The sequence below is a fragment of the Augochlora pura genome, chromosome 7 (genome assembly GCF_028453695.1).
Source record: "Augochlora pura isolate Apur16 chromosome 7, APUR_v2.2.1, whole genome shotgun sequence".
NCBI classification, from domain to species: Eukaryota; Metazoa; Arthropoda; class Insecta; order Hymenoptera; family Halictidae; genus Augochlora; species Augochlora pura.
The window spans coordinates 19,846,700-19,852,699 of NC_135778.1; the positions used below are offsets into that span (position 1 = coordinate 19,846,700).

Here is a 6,000-nt window from a genome sequence, read left to right on the forward strand (position 1 = left end):
AATTTCCTATATTGTATATATAGTATGCAGAAAATTAATACTTAATTTGAAATTGGATGAATCAATGGTTTGATCGCAACGATAACGAAATCTGTGGAGTTTAACATCCAAAATCGCAAAACGTTCGAAATTCAGATACATGAGACCTGCAAAAAAAATTTCGTCGTTCGCTTGACGAAGACAGGTTGCGTTACGCAACGCACATGCGAGACCGCTTCCTCTTCCGCGTTTATTTCAATACTAATCATATTAAGCGCGATGGCGCTGCGAATGTCCATCTTCAAATGGGTTGCGCTGTTAGTGCTTACCACTTTGACACGCTGTCGTTCCCTTCCTTGTATCCTTACCCTCCAGAACGGAATCACTTGGGATCTTTCCGTTGGAACATTTATTTTTAATTTTTCCTTGTTATTTCATAACCTTTATAATCTACGTGCATAATTTTCATATTTTACCTACGAATGGTTTATTAATACATTTTACAACGACTATGTTGTAACTGTAACAAACTCGATCATTTTTTAAAAGCGATAATATCAAAAGATGATATTAGATGATATTACAGAAGCTCGTTTCATCACGGTAATTACTACAACTACTAATTTTATATATTTATGACAAAAACGAGTAGATGAAATATAAAATTGTCACGATACAAGACGATTTTAATTATTCTTTTCATCGCGGAAGGTATTCAATATTAAAAGATTATTTAATGATACCTTAATAGTAGATAACAAATTGCCATGACAGCCGATTTACAGACTACTCGGGGAGAAAAACCGATTTATAAGCTACCGGTCAGTAAAGTACATAATAACATACGAGCAGAATTTCAAGAAATTCCTAAATAATTCATTTTCGGGTCAAACCACCTTCATCGAGGCCTTGTTTCCGATCTTCGTTGTCGAAGGGTTGAACAGTTTAGTTCTTCCGATAGAATTCTTGTGAAAGTCGTGGAACGAGCGGCTATCCTTTCGCGCGATTCACATTTAAGGCGTTCGTCCTCGACTTGGCGACTCGTCGACGCGGTCACCTGTCGCCTGTGACGCGTGTCTACGCGATCGCCTCCCGATCTACACGAACATTTTCGCCTGTACAGCCGCACTCGTCGATTCATGCAAACGTTTTCTTTTTTTATCGATCTTCCCGTCACTGTCACCGTCACCGTCGCGTCGTCGTCGTCGTGATCGTCGCGCGTTGTCGTCGCTGTCGTTGACGCGGCGAGATACCGGCTGAGAAATATTAGGTTGCTGCACCACACCTTTCTTCAACGAGATTTTAATACAAAAATGCCTGTTTTAAACAAATTCTGATCTTTAGAATTAATAAACTCTGATATGGAATATTTCAGATTGTCTTCATTTATATACTATTTAGCCCGTAAAGACTGTCCTAAATGTTTAAAATAGTGAAAGTCGGTTGGCGAAAGATCTATATTTTATAAAATTTTATATTTTACTTCATTTAATTTCGCAATTGTTTTGTACGACGTATGCGTAGTTTCTATGGACTAAACAGCATGTAAATGGAGACAGTCTGAAAGATTCCATACTATAGTTTATTGATCCGAAAAATCAGAATTTCTTGAAGACAGACATCTATGAATTAAACTCGCGTCGGGAAAAGTGTATTGAAATAAATGGGGTACATTTTTATTATATCAATAGCTTTTGAAAAAAGATATGCAGTTTTATATACACACCTAAAAATCCGATATTTCATATGCACCAACTTAATATTAGAACCCTGAACAAGTTCTCGCTGTTTTCTTCCCAAAATAAAAGCTATATTTAAAATATAATTTTCAAAATCAGTTCACTCAAAGTATTGCCCATTATTAGCGACCACTTTCTCCCATCTTTCTGCCAGTAAAAGAATTCCGCGTAGGAGGAACAATTCGTCTTTTGAGGGAATCCATGAATCGATCCATTTTTTAGTTTCTTCGTAAGAATGGAAGCACTGCTCAGCCAGGCCGTGTGCCATCGATCGGAATAGGTGATAATCGGAAGGGGCTATGTCTGGTGAATACAGCGGGTGGAGTAGAACTCCCCATTTAGCGTTTCCAGGTAGGTCTTCACTGGTTTTGCAACGTGTGACCGAGCGTTGTCGTGTAACAAAATGATTTTGTCGTGTCTCTGTTCGTGTATAGCAGTCGTTTTTCTTTTAGGGCTCGACTCAAACGCATCGATTGAAGTCGACAGCGATCTCCTGTAATAGTTTCATTCGGTTTGAGCAACTCATAATAAATTACACCCTTCTGATCCCACCAAATGCAGAGAAGAAGCTTCGAACCATGGACATTTGGTTTTGCAGACGATGTTGATGCATGGCCGGGCTTACCCACGATTTTTTACGCTTTGGATTATTGTAATGAATCCACTTTTTATCGCAAGTGACGGTACGGTGCAAAAAACCTTTTCTTTTCTGCCGTTGAAGCAGTAGTTCAAACATCAGAAAACGCCGTTCAACAACTCTCGGTTTCAATTCATACGGCACTCAATGTCCCTGCTTCTGCATCATTCCTATCCCTTTTAAACGTTTTGAAACCATTGACGCATCTACTTGTAATATTTTTCCAAACTCTGCTAGCGTCTGACATAGGTCTTCATCAAGCAATTCCTCTAATTGTTCGTCTTTAAACTTTGTCGGTGCGTCAGAACGTTCCTTATCCTCAAGTTCAAAATTATTATTTTTGAAGCGTCGAAACCAGTCTCTGCATGTCGTATTCGACAGAGCATTGTCGCCGCAAGTCTCAACAAGAGTTCTGTGTGCTTCAGATGCAGATTTTATTTTAATAAAGTAGTGCAATGAAATTCCCCGCAAAACCATTTTATTCGGCACAAAAGTAGACATCTTCAGAACCAATAAACAAACGCGTGGTTGACACTATAGTGAACAATAATGCACTGAAATTTAAGGTATAACATACAGTACTTTCTTGCCCATGAGTCACCATTAGAAATTCCATGTACGGAGTATTACTAATGCTGTCTTTTGAGAAACAGCGAGAACTTATTCAAGGACCTAATACAATGCCACCGCAGGCATTTTCACGGATCGTGAATCATTGCGCGCCGTAACTCGCGTCGCAACGATTCGGAACCAGCACGTGAGAAACCGTTTTTGTCACTTCGATCGATAATTAAATTCAGCTCGCAGTGAAATTCCATCATGGTCGTCCGGCCGCTCTCCGTGGAAACTACCATCATGAGACCGTGCAGTTCTTGGGAAACCTGTGTTCAATAACTAGACCGCAGATCTTCGTGCATTTCGAAAACAGAAGAGAACGTAAACGTCGTCGGATATTACTGGTATTTCTAATGGATGCTGGTTTCTTGGACAGATACCTTTTACTAAGCCATCTCCAGAGATACATATTTCTATATACAGCTGCAATCGTACACCATGTACATGCACTTGCTTTTTCAAAATTCAACCAAGTGATTTGAATTGTTCAGCAATCTCGAAAACAATTTTTCCTAATATTCCAACTCATTGGTATCACAAAAATAGATACAAAAATTATGTTCTTTAATCAATTTCGATGAAATTTCCTCATGCGTGTAAGTTACCAAAAGACCTGTAAAACGCATTTGTTTAAATTTTCGTTTTACAGTTGAGACATTCCAACCAATTGCAATTTTTACCAAAATTTCTTTTCTTAAAAAATCGTGTCTTTCAAAAATTTCATTTTGAAAAGAATTGTTATGTTTATAGAAATTCTATTATACTCTATTTTTATAAATATGTTGTTATTAGTTTCTGAAATATGGCGGAGGCTTTTGGTCTTCCCCTGAACGTATTTATTATTTTAACTAGGAGTCATTTTATATACATACATTTACCTTCCTTGACATCTATTATCGATCCGTTAATTTTCTCGTCAGTAATTATGTATTCCGTTCACCGGAAACTAGTATCTCGATTCGAAAGTCGACTTCTTCTGTTTCTATTTTGGATGACAGGAGAAGCAACTTCATTCAATCTGTTCATGTTTATGTTATCATTAGACTGTGGATCCAAAATTCACTTTTTCCAGTAATCAATTTTTTTTAGTAGGAAAATATTTCCTTAGCGCATTTGAAGTAACTCAATTTAGCACTCAATTATCAATTACACTATAAATCGTTACAAAAAATACTCGTTCTTGAGACATCGTAAACGTAGAAACATGAATTTACTAATTAAAAGAACTTGAAAATGATTAAGATCTGTAATAACACTTTACCGACCGGTTATTCGGGCGTAAAAATTTTTATATTTTCATAATATTAGCAGTAAACAATATTTATTTTATCTATTTTATTTATTTTATTCATCGCGGAAGGTATGCAATGCTTAAAAAATTATGTACAATAATACCTTAATAAAAGATGGCAAATTATTGGTTGCCATGTCAACCGACTCACACAGACTAGTGGTCAGGGTAAAAAGCCGATTTATAGGTTATCAGTCGGTAAAGTGTCAATAACAGAAAGAGACATATTTCGACATAATAAAAAAACGAATACAAGTTCTTCTCTGGTAAAAAAAAGTAATTAAAACAATAATATCTTCATTGCAACTGCCCAAGGAGAATTCGCGAATGCGGTTTAGCAACGAACAATTGTGAATTCCTGCAGGTAACAGAAGATTATATTTCCAAACAGATGCGTTGCACGCGAGTTATTTGCACTTTCTAACGACAAAAAGAAATTGTGTATTACTGATAAATGGGTGGGAGATGCGGCGACGACCAAAATGACCTTTTAGTGGAAACTTAAGATTCTCCTGCGTAAGATGATATTAAGAATGGACAACGAGTTGCGAATAATACCTACCGGTAGAATGATGGAAAATCGTTTGAGCGATCGTATCTCGGTCGGATAAAATAATTGCAACGACTACAAGCGAATATGAAAAATTAATGATATTTATCTAGCTGCGAACGCAGAAAATTCGATTATGTAAGTGTCCAATAGATACCGCGAAACTTAAATAGACTCCGCTCGAGGAGATACAAAATCTACGAGCGATCACTCGATTGCGTTGAACAGCACAAGCGAAGTATTTTTAATTTCTTCTAAATTATAAATTTCTTCTACATCAAATTTTAAGCAGTATTAATTGTTCAACGCAGTATACCTAATTTAATGACTAGGCTGCGGATTTTGTACTGTATTTATAATAAAACTCTGCCGAAGAAATATAAAACACTAGAGAGACGAAAGTTTAAAAATGTTAACGAATTATTCCAAATTCATTAACCATTCATAATTCAATATTTTTATATTTATTTTTATATCAGCTAACATTTTTATACATTTTAAAAAACATATAGAGAATGAGATATGACATTGTGACCAAAAATGAAAATTTTTTAAATATTGAGAAATCCGTATGTAAACTTAAAATTACAGTAACCTATAGATGATTACCATTGCTGAAAGAAGATAAAAATTTTGCATTATCCACTATTTCTTACGAGTACAGATAGAGGCAGATCACTTTTATTTTGCACATAGATTTGCATTCTATTAACGAACTAGCTGTTGGAGTCTTTATGGAAAGTGTTCCCTGTCTAAGTTCTTATGTGTTAAGAACTTATTTTCAAGTTGTACATATTTCAAATACAACACTTTTATAAAATATATTATTTGTTATATATATTAACTAGTTGGCTGTTTTTCACGACTATGCTCGTCATGAACAACTAGCAAAATTTTGTATTACGACGAGTATTTTAGACAAGAATGGCTAACTGTTTAATGATACTCTGCGTAATTCGACAAGCACTTTTGATGTTAAGTATCGAGTTCTCTGAAATGTGAAGTACATAATGGCGTGTTATTAGCAATTCATAATATCTGTGATCGATATTAGAGGAAATCGAAATGTACTTACAGTTAGTCCCATAAGTATTCGTACCCTCATTGCTTATAAGAGAAATTTGTTGAAATCAAGGGACGCATGTAAGATTTTGCAGTAAACTTTTTATTATGAATGAACACATGTATA

The 6,000-nt window shown here is 35.6% G+C and overlaps 1 protein-coding gene across 1 annotated transcript in view; it reads left to right on the forward strand.

The window, feature by feature from the left end:
- Positions 1–6,000, forward strand: part of Dad (Daughters against dpp) — a 122,585-nt gene that overhangs the window by 91,696 nt on the left and 24,889 nt on the right. The gene's annotated exons all lie outside the window — the stretch shown is intronic.